Source organism: Schistocerca gregaria, chromosome 3, assembly GCF_023897955.1.
Source record: "Schistocerca gregaria isolate iqSchGreg1 chromosome 3, iqSchGreg1.2, whole genome shotgun sequence".
Lineage (NCBI taxonomy): Eukaryota > Metazoa > Arthropoda > Insecta > Orthoptera > Acrididae > Schistocerca > Schistocerca gregaria.
This window is the reverse complement of record NC_064922.1, coordinates 454,753,741-454,773,602: the sequence shown is the minus strand read 5'-3', so window position 1 is coordinate 454,773,602 and position 19,862 is coordinate 454,753,741. Positions and strand designations below refer to the sequence as shown.

The 19,862-nt window shown below is 42.4% G+C and overlaps 1 protein-coding gene across 3 annotated transcripts in view; it reads right to left on the bottom strand.

The window, feature by feature from the left end:
- LOC126354006 (U8-agatoxin-Ao1a-like) overlaps positions 1–19,862 on the bottom strand; it is a 403,061-nt gene that overhangs the window by 370,919 nt on the left and 12,280 nt on the right. The window lies entirely within an intron of this gene.

Sequence of the window (19,862 nt, the reverse complement as noted above, 5' to 3'; positions counted from 1 at the left end):
GTAGATGAGATGAAGAGATTCTGCTACTTTGGAAACAAAATGACAAATGAAGGATGAAACAGGGATGACATTAAGGGTAGACCAGAAAAGGCAAACAGGGCATTCTTGGACAAAAGAAGTCTACTAGTATTAAACATAGGCCATACTTTGAGGAAGAAATTTCTAGTGACGTACGTTTGGAGCACAGCATTTTACGTGAATGAATAATGGACTGTGAGAAAACCGTAATAGAAGTGTATTGAAGCGTTTGAGAGGTGGTACAACAGAAGGTAGGCTAACTTCAAGAACTGGAGATTCAAACCAAATCCATCTGAAACAGTTCTAAATGCTTATCATCTGAGACGAACTGCAAATTGAATGTGGTCGCTGAAAATGTTCCTCTTGAACATCCTCTCTGTACTGCTACAATGGCTCTGATTTACTCTATGGCAAAGTACTGAGCGCTGCGTGACTGTTTTAACCAAAATTTGCCGTAACTTGTGTAAAATCATTTTAAGAGAGTCAAATCCCGAAATCTCTTCGAACATTTAATTCCCTGGGAATATTTTAAATTTCACAACACATAAGAACTTATATTTTGAGAACCTATTTCAAACTGCATGTGTAGCTCAAATAGAAGCCACTGTGGAACCAGTCGGACAGCTGATGAGGGCGATGGAGACACTGTAGGCAATGAAACCACAGGGAGTCCGCCTTAGCACTACCTGCAGAATCGCCGCTCACAGGAAACTCACGGCAAGTAAAATCGGTCAGAGCTGGGTTTTGTTGAACGACAATAACAAATTAAAGCCCCACTGCCTCCGGTCGTCTGGAGTCAGACAATCTTCGGGATGTGCAGGCCGCCAGAGTATATTTTTGGCAATCTGTGTCCATGTGGTGTGTGCCACATAACGGCCAGAATCCCGAAAGGACAGTTACTGTGGGGAAACAGTTGGAACTTCTTTGCAGAGTGAGACGTCGACAGCCGACGTGTGACACCGAACTGAATGTTTACAGAAACAAAAAGACTGCTGCTCCTACTGGTCCATACTCTAAAGCTAGTAGTGGAAGTAGATCCAACAGTATTAGGCAGCTTACAAAGATAGCCTTGGAGAGGCACTAAATTGTACATATCTGGAGCTCCAAGGCTACCAATTTTTTTATTTAAACTGGTTAACCACCTGAAATTCTAATTAAGAAGTGAGGCCAATGTCTTCTAAAACAACATCTTACTGGTTGGCTGTCACAAAATTAGTATTCCACGATCAAAATTATGCAACATCGGAAAACGCAGAGTTTAATGTTTTCCTTGTTGGAAACCCCCTGCAGATTGTCACTTCACCTCTTCACTTCCTGGCCTGAGCTTCACTACTTCACTTCCAGTTCAGGATGAGAGTCTCTCGTTCAGATGAGTTGAACTTAGACGCAGGCAGGGGCGAGTTGTTGGTATTGTGTCAATGGTTGATTTCGCAGACACTTTAGCCGCCACTTGTACGTTCTAAATATGATGAGGTCCAGCTGAAACATCAAAGCAAACAGTAGGGAAAGGTGAAGTTTTCGTAAAAATATTCAATAAATCCAATCTTCCTTTCGAAATTTTATTTGCAGTTACAAGTTCAACATGCTTTCAACTCCGGCAACAGACGCACATGCGTGTTATTTTGGTATAAAGTTCTGTTTATATGTACAGACCTATGGCGAAGTTTCGTTATATACGGATTATTTTCGATTTAGCATTCCAGCTCTTTACCCAAGTTTATCAAGACATTAGTTAATTAATTTCAGTTATTGTTAATTTTATTTCATGTGAAAATTGATTACGTATGAGTAATAAATGGAGTGCACTGAAATCACTGTTTGATTTAGTAGCCAGATGCATTCCTTAATCTCTGATTTGATGAGTGATGATTGATTTGTATCAAATACTACAGGGCCAAATTAATTTACTTAATTAATGAATACAATTAAAGAACACCCACTCAACAGGCAAGGGCTACACATTGTGTAAGCTCACAGTGCACATGCTCGAAAAGTGGCTGTTAAACTAAACCAAGCAATAAGAAGAAGCTGTGGCACTGTTAAATCAACATCACGTCGATGGCTACCTATGTTATGTAATATTACGGCATCATCAATTAGACGAGACGTAGCAGCTTCCTATGCATCAGACTAGCAGGTATCAGTCATAACTGATTTAAATTCCTTACTAACTGAACTTTATTCCAATCAGTTAGTGAAATAGTTAATGTTTGTACTTACTAACGCCGGTGACTGCCGGTTGTAAGCCATCTAGTCCTATGTTAACTCCACTTCCCCAGTGGCTGTTCACACGTAATTTTCTCTATAGCATAGTTGGATACGCGATGAGCTAGGCTCGACGAAGTGGGTCACATCGCTGATTAGATGTTTGAACCAGCCCCACTTGGGGCTATGGCCCACATTTTCAGAGGAAAGGGTAAGGTAAAACAACCACCCAGAGCAAGTACCAGAGAGTGACACGGCCATTGTCAGTGCTGTCATCCACGAGTCGCGTCCCAGCAGTTTTTGGCCTAATGCGCCCTGTGCGATTTGGGACCCAGGGCTAACTTCGCAGAAATCACAGACGTAGCGTGATGAACAGCTGCACTCACAGAGAGTCTCAGTTTTATAAGCAGGGCCAAACAGCCAAACCACACTTAAAATCACTTCAAATGAAACTCATCTTGTGCCAATAAGCAGACTTCCAGGATAGCTACGTAACTGTCAGTCAGTGATAGATAAAGCTCCTGGCATTGCGTGAGAAACATTCGGGCCAGCTTGTGAACAGGAATTCTTTCCTCCTTACAAGGCAATGGCCCAACGTTCTGTTGCTGCTTTATATGGGATGAACAGCTTCTGACCTAAAACGTTGTAATGGGACTCCATATCGGCTAATGTGAAAACAGTAGACGCCAATTTCCAAGACGTGTGGGCGTGGAGACGAGTTTATTGTCAGAAGCAACAAACGTAGCTGAGAAGTAGAAGACTAACCAAGAATTGTATAAGAACTGTGTGCTTGGGTATATATCGATTCGATTCTAGGAGCTACAGTCTGGAACAGCGCGACCGCTACGGTCGCAGGTTCGAATACTGCCTCGGGCATGGGTGTGTGTGATGTCCTTAGGTTAGTTAGGTTTAAGTAGTTCTAAGTACTAGGGGACTGATGACCTCAGAAGTTAAGTCCCATAGTGCTCAAAGCCATTTGAACCATTTTATTTTTTTATATCGATTGATCAATGTTGTAAAATATTCGGTAGGATAAGAGATAGTTGTCTTGTTAGGAAAAACATCATTGGCTAGCGTTTTGCAGAACCTTTTTCATTGGTTTACGAGTACTGCGCGGACTGGCAGAGTAAAAAAGAACTCGTGTCGGTGGAGATTTCAATTTTCGATTGGACAATACGGAGGGCACATCGGAACGGGCTACGGAGGAGAACATTCTTCAGCAGGGGGCACGGTGGAGACGACCTCATCTGGGGACCCAATAGAGAGCTGATGTGTCGCAATCTGCAACAGATCACGGCGCCCGTAACGCTCAGGGCTGAAGGCTGTTGAATATGGACAGAGATTGCAGCTTGGGAGAGCAGAGTAAGAGAACTACCGTGCGTATGTAGGCGCGTCTTTAAGATTAGCTACATTTCGTGAATACAGTACTTTTCTTGAGTCATTGAAGTAATCAGGAATGTTAGCTGCATGTGTAGTTTTTCATTCTTTTGGAGGATTCAGGCAATCACTGTGCGCCCATCATAAATTTATCTACCCATTATCCACGTGTAGATTATTGTCTGGATCCATTAACCCACCCCACCCAATCTTTGCCGGTATCTTCAAATCTTGGATTACTACCGTCCCATGTTAAAAATTGTTAATTTTCTTATTCTCCGAATTTCTTGTGATCGAACAGACCTTTTAATAGTTTATTATTCATCTATGTCAGCAGGGAACTTCGTAATAAAGAGAGATTAATACAGATCACTACTGAATTTCACAGTTAGATGAACATTCTGTTTTTGAAACTTCCTGGTAGATTAAAACTGTGTGACAGACCTTTTCTGTTGAGGACAATAACTATGGCTCATGTCTGCTAGCTCCAAAAGTGTACCGCTCATGAGAATTCACTTCTGTGTAACCTGGTAGAGAATATACCTGCCACCATAAATCCACCCTGGCCTACGCAAAATGCGTCTCTTGTAAAGGATGTGTGCCAAGAATGAGGTTTGGCAAAAGTTTCCTCCAGAAAATTCTCACCATATTACTGAACTCACTAAACGTATGAACGGAGTTGGTCTTCCCAGGAAGAATCGATTTCACACAGGGCGTGGAAGGTATGGTGGCTATTCATATGATGGGTGCCCAGTGTCCAACTATAAGGTAACAGTGCAGACTATGCAGCATCTGCGTTTATTATGGAAACTTCCTGGTGGACTCAATGGACTGCATTTCTCGACGTAAGCTCAGTGGTCTGACTAGTTGACCTAGATATTCAATCATAATATTTGTGTGTGTTTTTTTTATATAAAGTACATTTTAGTATATATAAACATTTATACACTATGTGATAAAAAGTACCCGGACACACCCAAAGCGGTTCTAGGCGCTTCAGTTTTAGGTTTGTTCTAAGTTCTAGGGGACTGATGACCTGAGATGTTAAGTCCCATAGTGCTCAGAGCCATTTGAACCATTTTTGAACGCACCCAAAAACATACATTTCTCAGATTAAGTGCATGTGCTGCCATCTACTGCCAGGCACTCCATATAACCGACCTCAGTAGGCATTATACATAGTGAGAGAGCAGAATGGGGCGCTCCAAAAAATGGGTTCAAATGGCTCTGAGCACTATGGGACTCAACTGCTGTGGTCATCAGTCCCCTAGAACATAACTACTTAAGCCTAACTAACCTAAGGACATCACACACATCCATGCCCGAGGCAGGATTCGAAGCTGCGATCGTAGCAGTCGCACGGCTCCGGACTGCGGGCCTAGAACCGCGAGACCACCGCAGCATGGGACGCTCCGCGGAACTCATCGGACTTGAACGTGGTCAGGTGACTGGGTGTCACTTGTGTCATGTTGTTGCCACACGTAAATAAAGTTCTGTCTTATACTGACAGAGCAAGGCTGCTGCTCCTTGGTGATGAGACAAGGTCACAATCAAGTCCAATAAAGGCGCAACGACAGAAAGAGCAATACATAATATTCAGGAAATTTATTGACTGGTTCTCAATAAATACCCATCACTTTATTCAGAACTGTACAAGACAGGATATGTTGTCATCAATACCAACAGAGAAAGGAGGAAAGGAAAACTAATTACATGAAGTTCCTCCTGTGTACTATACCAAACCTCGAATTGGAAATAGCATACTATATATGCTCTCAACAGCTAGAGCTCAGCAGCTTTTTACTTTCATTAAACCGTTCATTAATGTGATAAGGAATCATTTTCTGGAGTAGCTACGTACATAGACGTTATTATTATTTATTACACATAAATGTGTTGTATGGATAGGGCATGCTGTGCACCCCTAAGCTCCTGTATGGAATTATTTAAAAAATAGACATACTAACAACAGCCTCACACTATTTTCACTCTCACGAAGTTTATTGTGGCAAACCAACCACGAGTTGAAAATAACAGTGTTATTCGTAAATGCAGGGTGTTACAGAAAGAATGACCTGATTTTAGACGGTAATAATTACGGATCATGGGACGTGCCGGCAAGGAAATTGTTTTGTATGAATGGTCTTAGCATAAGTTCCAGAACGTAGTCACTAGAATTCAGTCAATGCGTCATCTCAGTTTCCAATCAGTCGCAAGTAAGATGGCATCCGTTCAACAGAAGGGGTTTTGTGTGCTGCAATTTGCAAGGAGTGAATCAGTAACTTCGATCCAGCGTGCTTGCGTGCTTCTCGTCGGCGTTTTAGCATTGATCTGCTTGCACCCAAAAACAATCGTCGTTGGTTTCGCGAATTTGAAGAGACTGGACGCTTGTGCAAAGGTAAGAGTTCAGGTCGACCTCGCACAGGAAAACACAATGACTGGAATGATATGTCTTCAAATGCTGCAGAATTGGTTGTTTCCACAACCTCAGGAGGACACCAGCACACCAACGCACATCAGTTTTTCAATGACTTTGTCCCACCGCTGGATAGATCGCGCGGGACCCTGGACGCTGCCCTGCTTTCTTGGCCTCGAAGACCGCCTTACATGACCCTACACGATATTTTACTGTGGGGATATGTGACGGAAAGTGTATTCATTTCCTCTTTACCTCGTGGCATAGAAGAGGAGAAGAACAGAATAACAGCGGTCATAATTTCTGTGAAAGCAGATACAATGTGTAAAGTTTATGATAAATTTAGGTATGATCAAGATGTTTTTCGTACTGCTGATGGTCGTCTAATAGAGCCTTTGTAATAGCATCGCTAAAATTCAAGATTTTTTGATTACTTTGCAACCCATCCCATGTTTGTAGTATGTTTTAACAATAAATATGGAGTTCTGAAATCAGCTCACTCTTCTTGAAACTCCCCATACAACTCTCCGACCAAGAAAAGCCTTCACTGGCGACGTCAGGAAGGGCAACCGCACACCCACTATAAACAGCAATCCGAAATCAGAAATAGCATGTCGACCGCGTGGAGACATGGGATATGACCATTAAGTGGAATAACGAGAACAGTAGCCTTCATTGCCCACAACTTTCTCTCTCAAAGAAAGAAACAAAGAACACGGGAACAACATTATTTTCCTGCTACTCTGAGTTAAACGTGCTGGAAGGTATTAAAACTTTTAAGTGCAAATTTAAATCATTTCTACTTGACATCTCATACTCTGAATTTCTAAACAGGTAATATATGATATGTATTTTGTTACTTAATATTAAGATGAAAGTAAAAATTCATTTTTGTGAATGGCCAGCATGTAGCCACGTTTTCACAGAAGATATATAACTTATTCGTAAACCTCTAACATTTCCACATCATAGCGATCTGTCACAAGTTCGAACCACGGGACTTACAAATAACTATTTAACTAGCGGAATCCCACAGTCACGCAGATGTCCATGTTGAATAAGATTAATGAGCTGAATATATCTGCGATTTGCCTAAAACACATATTGCAATTAGATCGTCACCTTCAGTCACTGATCCAGAACTGTTTACAAGGCGTCTTTATCACTGGTAACATCTTTCCTATGTGATGGACCAAAATGAGAATAATACGCCACGTAAGAAAGGGTGCCACACAACATTGTACATAAATAAACGTTAGACTGAATACTAATGAAAATCCAGTTTTCTAAATGAAGTGAAGCATGAAAATTTTATTATAATCTCGCAGAAGTTTACGGTGGAGGAAGGAATTTCGAGTTTCTCTGAACTGAGAAATGCAGGAGTATGCGCCATGGATGCTAAGCCTCCGCTATACAACCAAAATACGCTCGAGTATTATTAAAAAGTGCAAATGACGCTATTCTTTTGTTGCTTTATAGTTAGTACTCGAAATCAGAATTTTTTTTTTTCACACTCGACAAGGTTTGCTGGTAAAATGTTGGTAGCATGAAATCATTATGTTTGGATAGATATGGGTTGGTTCAAATGGCTCTGAGTACTAAGGGACTTAACATCTATGGTCATCAGTCCCCTAGAACTTAGAACTACTTAAACCTAACTAACCTAAGGACAACACACAACACCCAGCCATCACGAGGCAGAGAAAATCCCTGACCCCGCCGGGAATCGAACCCGGGAACCCGGGCGCGGGAAGTGAGAACGCTACCGCACGACCACGAGATGCGGGCAGGTAAATTTGGGATACATTGTTTTTAGTAGCTGAGTTGCAGTTAATGTTTTTTTCGGACTTTGGCTTCTCCAGCTTTGGGAGAGAAGAGGCGAAACCGTGACTTACAACATTAATGTTTAATCCAGGTAATTTACGAGGTGTGTGAGTAATGAAACTGACACCAATGCGAGCGATCTGGCAGCGCTGTGTTGTTCTACTTGTGTAGACTGGTGTGTTCATCCCTCCCAAATGTTCAGTCCAAGTTTCAGTTCCATACAGCCATCATGTGATTTTTGAAACCGCTATCAGTGAAGCTGTGTTTTTGTTTTGTGCCACGAAAATAGAACAGCGGTGTTTAGAACAATGTTATGCAATCAAGTTTTGTATTAAACTTGGGGAATTCGCTAGCGTGACTAGGTCTATGGGAAACATGCCTCATCAAGAGCACAAGTTTTTCGATGCACAAATCATTTTTGGAAGGTCGAGAGCGCTTTGAAAATGAACCTCACGCAGAAAGACCTTCAACTTTAACCCATGAAAACGTCGAACGTGTGTGTGCTGTTGTGAGATCAGACCGACGTTTGATAATACGAATGATGGCTGACCTGTCAAATACTTTACCATACATAAAATTTTGTCCGAAGATGCACACGCGAAAGGTTTCTCCCATAATGATGCCGAAAACCTTACAACTGAGCAGAAGGACGATCGAAAAAAGGTTTGCGTTAATTTTTTTGAGAGGATTGCCAGTGAGGAAGAATGGCTCAGTCGTGTGATCACAGGTGATGAATCCTGAATTTTCGAATACGATCCTGAGACAAAGCGGCAAAGTGAGGGTGACACTCCGAGACATCTCCTCGACCGAGGACGGCAGAGATGGTGTGCATAAGGACTTTGTTCCTCCACGACAAACTGTCAGCCACGTGTTTTACAAAGATGTCCTTGAAAGGCTCATGAAAAGGGTGAATCGAATGAGACTAGACGCTGGAGTGGATGCTGCATCGTGATAACGCCCCACTAACTGCACTTCCACCAAGGAATTTTTGACGTCAAAAGTCATTCCTGTTGTACTACAGCCTCTCCATGCACCTGCTCTGAGTCCTTGCGACATTTTTCTTTTCATGAAATTGAAAACTTAAAAGGGCGTCATTTTGGGCCTATGGAGAACATTCAGAATAATGTGACCGACATGTTAAAGACCCTACCATTTGAAGCCTTTCAGCGTTGCTACCAAGACCGTGAAGAACGAATCCGCCGGTGTATAATTGCCGAATGGAACTACTTTCAAGGCGACAGTATTATTGTCTGACTACCGAAGTTCCTCTTTAATTTCACCATATATCTGTATATACTGTGACCTTCCGGAAGGTACACTGAACCACTCGCTATTCCTGCTGTTCTACTGACCCTGTTAATACACATCAGTAAAACAGTTAACACACTAGACCAACTTGGGACTACTCTATCGAATGGGCACGTAAAATTCCGCATTTAAATTTATTTTCTTTGTAATGGAAAACAAAATGACGCTTTTCGTCAACGCTGGGCGTCGCATGAAAGACGCGATGCGCACTATTCGTTTGGACTGACACTACCAACCTATTGAAAAAAACCTGCAGATATCTGCCTAAACACGAGAGAAAATGCTCCTGATGACTGTGGTACATACAGGGTATTACAAAAAGGTACGGCCAAACTTTCAGGAAACGTTCCTCACACACAAATAAAGATGTTTTGTGGACATGTGTCCGGAAACGCTTAATTTTCAGTTTCGTGAGTATGTACTGTACTTCCACCATTCACCGCCAATTGGCCCAATTGAAGGAAGGTAATGTTGACTTGTGTTGACATGCGACTCATTGCTCTACAGTACTAGCATCAATCACATCAGTGCGTAGCATCAACAGGTTAGTGTTCATCACGAACGTGGTTTTGCAGTCAGTGCAATGTTTACAAATGCGGAGTTGGCAGATACCCATTTGATATATGGATTAGCACGGGGCAATAGCCGTGGCGCGGTACGTTTGTATCGAGACAGATTTCCAGAACGAATGTGTCCCAACAGGAAGACGCTCGAAGCAATTGATCGGCGTCTTAGGGAGCACGAAACATTCCAGCCTATGTCTCGCGACTGGGGAAGAGCTAGAACGACGAGGACACCTGCAATTGACGAGGCAATTCTTCGTGCAGTTGACGATAACCCTAATGTCAGCGTGAGAGAAGTTGCTGCTGTACAAGATAAAGTTGACCACGTCACTGTATGGAGATTGCTACGGGAGAACCAGTTGTTTCCGTACCACGTGCAGCGTGTGCAGGCACTATCAGCAGCTGATGGGCCTCCACGGGTACACTTCTGCGAATGGTTCATCCAACAATGTGTCAATCCTCATTTCAGTGCAAATGTTCTCTTTAGGGATGAGGCTTCATTGCAAAGTGATCAAATTGTAAATTTTCACAGTCTACATGTGTGCGCTGACGAGAATCCTCACGCAGTTGTGCAATCACGTCATCAACACAGATTTTCTGTGAACGTTTGGGCAGGCGCTGTTGGTGATGTCTTGATTGGGCCCCATGTTGTTCTTACTACGCTCAATGGAGCACGTAATCATGATTTCATACGGGATACTCTACCTGTGCTGCTAGAACATGTGCCTTTACAAGTACGACACAAAATATGGTTCATGCACGATCGAGCTCATGCACATTTCAGTCGAAGTGTTCGTACGCTTCTCAACAACAGATGCGGTGACCGATGGATTGGTAGAGGCGGACCAATTTCATGGCCTCCACGCTCTCCTGACCTCAACCCTCTTGCCTTTCATTTATGGGGGCATTTGGAAGCTCTTGTCTACGCAACCCCGGTACCAAATTTAGAGACTCTTTGAGCACGTATTGTGGACGGCTGTGATACAATACGCCATTCTCCAGCGCTGCATCAGCGCATCAGGGATTCCATGCGACGGAGGGTGGATGCATGTATTCTCGCTAACGGAGGACATTTTGAACATTTCCTGTAACAAAATATTTGAAGTCATGCTGGTACGATCTGTTTCTGTGTGTTTCCATTCCATGATTAATGTTATTTGAAAAGAAGTAATAAAATGAGCTCTAACATGGAAAGTAAGCGTTTCTGGACACATGTCCACATAACATATTTTCTTTCGTTGTGTGTGAGGAATGTTTCCTGAAAGTTTGGCCGTACTTTCTTGTAACAACCTGTATTTGCAGGGTGTCGATAACTAAAGTTCCAGTTTCAAAATGCTGTAGAAAAAGAACAGCTCCTCATAATGATGTCAAATTTGAGCAGCATATTACTGACGCCAATGGGAACGTCATGGAACGAAAAAGAAATTAATGAAAATTTTAACACTAGATGGCCTGTAAGCGTCTTAACGTAAATGGGGTCAGCTACAAATGACAGATGGCCGGCCGAGGTGGCCAAGCGGTTAAAGGCGCTACAGTCTGGAACCTCGCGACCGCTAGGGTCGCAGGTTCGAATCCTGCCTCTGGCATGGATGTGTGTGATGTCCTTAGGTTAGTTAGATTTAAGTAGTTCTAAGTTCTAGGGGACTGATGACCTTAGAAGTTAAGTCCCATAGTGCTCAGAGCCATTTTTGAACCAAAAGACAGATGAATAGCAGTATGACGGCTATAGTTCGAGTCGCACGTTCAGAATCTGTACTGTTCAATGAACATGACTGCATAAGTTCGGCATAGTTAGGTAAGACTATCCACCGCGACAAGGTCGTACCACAACGGATGGGAAAAATAGATTTTTAACTGTCCTGGGGCCAAAAGCCGCATAAAAAGCAAAATGTCACCGGTTTCTGATTTTCGTGAGCCTGGCAGAAGACATGTTCAATATACTTGCTGCGTTAACCGCCACAAGTTGAAATGTAGAAACATCACGTTCCACAACATATCAGAATGTCTCCGGGGTCATGTTCACAATACGTTGCGCAGCGTGTGACTTCAATTCAGCTACGTTCTTAATTTGAGCACTGAACACAATGCCTTTCAATAACCCAACAGCAGAAGACACAAGGATTCAGCTCATGTGATCTGGACGTCCAGGCCGCAGGCAAATGACGTGCGATAGCTCTCGCATTTCAGAAATACCTCTGCAGCAGCCGATTCACTGACTTTGCAATGTGCAAAGGAACTCCACCTTGCATGAAAATAATTCTACCCACACATCCACGCTGTTGAAGGAATGGATTGACATTGATGTGCAAAAGACTCTCATAGCGATTACGACATTACAGGAAATAGCTCCCAAAGGACTCATCTCGTCGAAAACATACGGCGCTACGGTAAACGGTGTCGTCAGCTTACACCACACAGTTGAATTTTTAGAATGAAACGGCGTGCATGCTGATTTTCCGTTGCCCATATTCTGCATTTCTGCGTATTGGCATGCTTTTGTTTCGTCTGTCCACAGAATGTTCTGTGGCCATACATGGTCTACCTCCACGCGAGTAACGAAGTTCAGAGCGAACGTTTGTCCAGTTGGCAAGTCAGCAGGAAGCAACTCCTGATCCTAGGTGGTTCTGTGTGGATAGAAACGTAGAATGTTTCGTTGGATTTTATGCACAGGGCTCGCAGGTGTCTCCAAAATTAGGTAATTTCCATGCACTAAGTGTTTGCACATCACCGCTCTAAACGTCCCGCAATCCTGTGGACACGTCTTCGGCAGACGTCAGTTCAACTACTGTCCTTCCTCTGCCACACAGCACTTCAAAAGAACTTGTCTTTTATAATTCTGTGATTATTTTCTCCAGACCCTTACAACGGACCAATGACTATTTTTCATACCCCTGAGTGCCCGAAACTTCTGCGGGGCTGCTGGTGCAGAGTCACCGTTCTTGTAAAACAGCCTTACTAAGCAACTCGTTGTTCTTCATAGAGACAGTCATGTTCGGCATCTAGTACTCAATTTGAGTCGTTTGCTGCGCATCTGTTGGTATGCTTGTTCTGGCGCTTACAGCGCCGTCTATTCCTCAGATTTTCGTTAATTCTCTTTTTTTCATGACGTTTCCCTCCTGCGTCAATAATATGCTGACTCAATTTGACGTCGTTCTGAATAGTGGTTCTCTTCTTACACAGTTTTTAAACTGGAACTTTAATTATGGACACCCTGTATACAGTACTCCACTGTGTCTTTTGTGCATGACAAACAAAACAGCACAGAGGAATAGTAACTCCGAAACAATACGTCATCTCTAGGACAGTCTTATTTCGCTATCATTGAGCATGTATCTTGTTCAGAAGGGCGGAGATCATATATTTTCGCCAGGATACACCATTGTTTCGTTTTTGTGTGTGATAAACAAAAGGAAATTTTATCTCTAGTACTGTCTGCTTTCCTTAATGAAAATATGTGATGCTTAGAAGGGCTGAGATCATATATTAGTGGCAGGATGTACCAATCAGGCACCACACATAGGAATTCCTCCATAATCACACGGAATTCATGTGGCGAGACTAATGTAGGCCGTTTGTGATGTTCACACACCATACTGAGACAGACATATTGATCTATTCTGCTGTTTATGAGTTTTGTACAAATGTTATACTGTAATCTGGTGTTGTTTACAACAACAAAAGAGCATGTATCTAATAAAACAGTACTGTATAGAAAAGTATATCTTCGTACGTTTGGATCCTGAATGAATCACCAACTTACACTTTATCTATCACAGTATCATCCAACTTCTTTGACTGATGTTCATTTAACCCTAAGACAGAAATCTATCTACACAATCTGGTTTAAGGAGTGTGCTTATTTCAACGTATACTGATCAGCCAGAACATTATGGCCACCTACCTACTATCGATATAAACCCGTCCAGGCGATAGTAGCCTCACCTGGCGGGGAATGACAGGTAGTCAGACCCTCCCACTGTGCATGTAGTATCAGTGAGCGTGCTGTCCATATGTAGAAAGAGGAAGGCGTGCGATCTACTTGAGTTTGACAGAGGGCAGATTGTGATATCTCGGAGGGTCGGCACGAGCATTTCGCATAATGAACGACTTGCTCGAGGAGTGCTGTGGAGAGTGTCTTCAATACGTGGTGAAGCCAAAGTGAAACCACGTCCAGACGTCGTTGGGTTTGGCGGCCACCCCACATTACAGATGTCGAACATCGTATGCTAGACAGACTGGTGAAACAGGACAGACGGCGAACTCTGACGGAAGTAACAGTAGACTTTAATTTTGAGCAGAGTCCAAGTGTGTCTCAACATACAGTGCACCGAACACACCTAACGATGGGCCTCTGTAGCAGGTGGCCCATGCATGATCAAATGTTAACATCACGGCGTCGGCAACTACAACTGCAGTGACACGTGACCATCGGCACTGGACTTTGCAGCAATGGCAGAGCGTTGCACGGTCTGATGAATTCCGATACCTTCTTTGTCATCCCGATGGGAAGGCGTGAATCCGTTGTCTTCCAGGAAATCAGCTCCTTGACACCTGTACTGCTGGCGGGGGCTCCGTTGTGCTCGGAGGAACATTCACCTGGGCATCCATGGGTCCAGTGGAGTACGTGCAAGTCACCATGACGGCCAAGGAGTATCGTACACTGGTTGCAGACCACATACACGCCTTCACGACGATCATGTTTCCCGACGGCATTGCCTGTTTTCAACAAGATAATGTGTCATGCCACAAAGCCACGAGTGTGATGGATTGGTTCGAGGAACAGAGTGGCGAGTTCCAATTGATGTGCCGGCCCCCAACTCGCAGTTCTGAACCCGAACGATCACATCTGGGACGCGACTGGAGTTGCGTCAGAGCTCATCGCCGCTCTCCCCGCAATTAAAGGGAATTAGGTGACTTGTGTGTGCAGGTGTGGTCCCAACTTATTCCAGCTACCTACCAAGACCTCAATGCTTCCATGCCACTACGCGTCGTCTCTATTATCCGTGCCAGATGATGATGATTATGATGATGATTTTGGTTTTGTGGGGCACTCAAAGGCGTCCAAATTTCCAACCCTTTCACTGTCCAGTCTCGCCAGTTTCCCGAATGATGATGAAATGATGAGGTCGACACAAACACTCAGTCCCCGAGCGGAGCAAATCTCCGAACACGCCGGGAATCGAACCCGGGACCCCATAGTCCAGACGCCGTACCAGAGGTGAACATACTGGCTATTAGTTAGGTGGTCATAATGCTCTGTCTGATCAATGTACGTTAGACAATAAGTTTAGTTTGGCATAGCTGACTCTTTCATTAACTTTGATTACTATTTTATCCCTAACGAACAAAAACACACATGCTATCCATGTATCTGTTGACAAAATAGGTTGAGGTGAAACATACCACCGGATGAAAATAATCAGAGACCACAGTCAGGTTAGAAGCCTGTGTTTCAGCCAAGTATCTGCATATCTCTTCAGTGCGGAGGGTCGCGACTTCGTCTGGGCAGTTCCTAACGTTTACATTACACCACTTTCATAAAAATAAAAAGGGAAAATTGCGAAATATTTTTCTATAAAAAATTCATCTCCCTGAAAGGAGAGCGTTGACGTTAACCGCCTTTTTATAGAACCTTCAAACATTGTCTGACCTTATTCTGCGCCAGAGTTTCCCACATAAACTGTTGACTTTATAGTCCGCTTCTTGAGAGTTCTATTTCCGTCAGCTGTAACACGCTGAAAATCGCAATCCGATAACGAAGTAACAAAGGCCGGTCTTCACTCAATACCACGGTTATGGTTATTGTGCTCCGTAATGTGCATTCTGATGGCTCCAATGAAGATAATTTTTTATACAAATATTCGGCCTTTCTCTCAAACATCACTCTCTTAAAAAACTACGAAGTGATGCAAAAATTCTTGAAAGAAAAGCGTTGTGAAAATAATAAACTTTATTTTGCGATGTATGTTAAGTATCGCAAGTGGATATTATGAATGTTAATTCTACTGCTTAGCTGTTATACTCCCCTACTTTTGTCACTTCTGACCTTAGCGAAATGAGAAAGACTAGATCGTGCAACAGGTCAAGTGAAATATACTCATATAACTGCTTATCCAACTTAACGAAAGTTTAGCTACTGTCTTAAGAAGATTGTCTCAGTTACCAGTGAATAGGAAAAAGCATTGAGAGAAAGCATACTAACTGATTTTCTAAAATAGTTCAATGTTTTCAGTAAATTTAATTACAGTTTTCTAGCGTCGGGATTAATAATGGAGGTCACCAAAATGCTTGGTGATAATTCTAACTATAAATCGCTCATATTGGACGTTTAATCAGCAGCGAAGAACATCATTCGATTGCCTCTGAAGTTTCTCCTGTCTCTAGCACATCAAATTCAGGGGAAACCGTTTCAGAAAGAACTTCACGAAATGCGCTACTCCTTCGGATATAGGGGTGTGTGGAGCAGCAATGAAAGGTGAACCTCGTTGGCGCGGATTTAAGTTTCAAAATTTGGATAGTACGAGTACTTTCTTGCTCCAATCACATCTTGCTCACATGATGAAAACGGAGAGAAATTTCGATAGGGTCAGCTCATACCTTCCAGAGTCCTTTAGCAGACCAAAAATATGTTAGCAATGACAATGCCACAATGGGCATCACTATCCACGAGAGCTCTTCTTTCTGCTTTCGTAGACAGCGTTTCATGTGGGCAAAGATATGAAAATCAGAGGGAGACAAGTCCGGGCTGTACGGTGGTTGTTCAAACACTCCGTATCGAAAAAGCTGCAGGATCATCTTTGTTTCAGATGTAGTGCGCGGCCAAGCATTGTCCTGAAGAAAGACAATGCCCGATGACAACATTCTCTTTCGCTTGTTCTGAACTGAGCTTCGTACACGATTTTCTCGAATCGTCCGATCCACTCGCAGAACGATATCATCATCTGACCCTCGCTTCCTCTCCTTACTGCCTGCATCATGAACGTCCACACGCCCTGCTTCAAAGCTCCTGTACCATAGCAGCACTTTGCTATCACGCTTAACAGTTACGTTATGTGGGCTGCATGAAATCAGGCAGAATACCTCCACTTGAAGAACTCGAATTCCAGCATCCTGCGGGAGACTGTTGTTCTACCCATCTTTACGTGCTCACTGTGGCTCGAAACGGAAAAGTCTGATGTGACGCAATCGACCGGAGTACTAGAGACACTGCGCAAAACATCTGCGCCAAGCTTCATTACATTTTCACTGTGGTTTTAATTTTGCGACCGATTCCGCCTAGATAAAAAAGTTGCCCTAATAACTGAAGGTTACGGCGATTTCCCTCGACAAGAAACTAAATACGTAAGAGATTCTTGCGTCAAAACTGAAATGTTCCTGACTGTTCAAGTGGTGTACTCTTTTCTAACTAAAACACTCATGTAGCGATTATGTAACTAACAACACCAAATGGAGAAGATCCACCGAAATGGACAAATAGGATCACAAATAAATCAGTCGAATGCTTGATAATGCAGCAGAGATAAAGGTTACCTGCTTGTTAACATTAATCAACCATTTCTATTTAACTGTAAATAACTGCCAGTGCTAACTCGCTTACCACATCCATGTTCTAATCCCCAGTGATTCACATTATTTATAACGAAGAATTCCGTCCGCACTGCAAAAAGTATTTTGGAACTATTTATATAAGTACTAACCTGACGTGCCAACTCCAACACACCACTGGATATTGAAGATTTTTTCTAAAAATGTTCTAAGCATTCCCTCATTCAGTTTCATTTCTGTGTTGTAATGAAATGATCTCTTGGTGAGTGTCTGTTTCCCCCCCCCCCCCCCCCCCCCCCACCGCTTTTAACGCCTGCTGAAACCTGTTCCGGGGACCGAGTGCGCAGGGTACTCGACGCCCATGCAAAAAAAACGTGTTGTGGGTTGTTTATGCAACTTCGAAACTGGTGAGACACATTTATGAACGACTAGTCTACCTAATGTTTCCCTAACGTTCGAAACTCAGATGACTTAAATCGTGCTATATATCTACGTATTCGGACGTTTGGTCTCTTCCTCTACTCAGGCTCTAACAGCACGACATAAATTACAGAACACAAAGGGATAGCAGCATTGCATATGTGTATCTAGTACTATCAGACAAATTTCAGTGAACTAAATTTATCCTGGTGTGTCTACAGTGAAGGGGCAAGATGGATAAGTAAATTTTGTGTTCGCGGTGCCCCAAAGCTCGTAAATATTTAAAGGACGTCGTGATCATCACAGTAAGCTTTTTTAGTTAAATATCAGGATCTACCACAGACAAATGAATGGAAATTCAGAAAACAACGGTAGATCCTCCACGACAAGCGTAACGTGCGGAAGCGCAAGACCGAGAAACAGAAGAAGAGTGAGTCACAAATTCTATTTTGGAATGACAAGATTAAATAAAACGTTATCATATGAATTCAAAATCAAATTTACTTATCTTTCTTTTTCCATATGATGTGGATCAATGGACTAGCGTATAGAACAAGCATTCAAACGTTTCCGTTATTTTCAACGTGTATATCCATCACTACTGTTGTTGTAACCGTAATTTTTATGAGTTTTGCACTAAATAATTTATCAAACTAAGGCGAATTCATTTATGTAAATCTGAGGCTGCACTGTTCACTAGATTACCATAGTGTCAGCTATCTCAAACAAAATGCTGCAGACTTTCTTCAGGATGAGTATCGTTCTGCATTGCCTCCTCTGTGCAGCTGTTAAAATTCCGACGTGTGAAACGTGGTCTCCCATAATTCTCCGTTGCAAGAAATATGCCAAGCTTACTCAAAAGAACTACAGACATGATTCGTCAACTTAATGGCTTACAACCCGGTGGGGTAATAGAGTTCTAAATCTTCACCCTACTAAATCTTTAGACGTCGTCAGCTAGAAATTGAAATGCAAATGTTTGCTGTATGGCCTAGCATCTCCATCATGAGTAACAGTGGTGAGCTTATCAAGAAGACGAGGAGAAGTCACTTTCATTTCATTAACTAGCACATTATTTTCTTTATGATCTTTAATGTTGAATGCGTGACGATACATATTGTGCGTAATATATCTTAGAAAGATTAAAAAAAGATAGGCAATGGCTGTTTCTCAGAGCATCCCCAGAAATACTTTGTACATTATTAGATTTGGTTCAGCAAATGCGACTAACAGCTAATTTCTTTTACTATTTATTTATTCAGAGCTGCAACTGTCTTCGAGTCCTTACGCGCTAATCTTTTTATAGTGAAATTTTGCTTTCTTGACTTAATTTCTGCGCTAGCGTCGTTGATTACACTCTAAAGCTGGTATGCAGTATATTATATTACAGTGTCACTGTTTTTAGTTTGATAATCTAAAAAAGTGTGAAAAATATGTGTTTTGATCTAAGGAGAAAACATCAACATGACACTTACCTGGCATACATGTGTTTCAAAGAAAGACGTTTGAGCAGTCATTTGGAGCTTACAAAAGTATCAGGAAAACAAGTTGTACACCCACGTGATATACTTTCAGTTTACTAAATCATAAAACAAAACCGACTGGTATGTTTCCTTGACACCATGTATTGTATGTAGTCACGGAGTTCAATCAGGTCAGTAAAACGTAAGTTTAATTCAGCAGAGTTTGTTTTACGATAAAATTACCTAAAGTCGTAATACAAAAAAACAATTCTTCGAAACGGTGTCGTTCTGAGCTGGAGAACACTGATTAACGGCTTACGGTATATATTTTTATTTTGGAGGATAGTACCGTCGACCTCGAATTCAGTGCACTGAAATCATATCTGCAACATGTCTGCCAGGAGCAAGCGCAGGATCTGTAGGTTGCTTGTTACATTGATATATCAATGTCCATGAGCTTCTCTAGATTCGGGGATTAACATTTCGGAAAAAAACGCCATTCTATCTTTGCTTCCTCGTTTCTTTTCTCAAATCACTTCAGCTGTCGCCAACATACTGCCTCCAGCAACATCAGAATATATTCATTCGTACACAAATTTCGGTCCGTGCTATTGCAACCCACTTGCTCCTTCATCTGAACCAGTTTTGAAATGATCATTAATATTAAATATCACTCATTGAAGTCAGGAAAGAGTGCAAGGCCTGAAGGCACAGTAAAAGTGA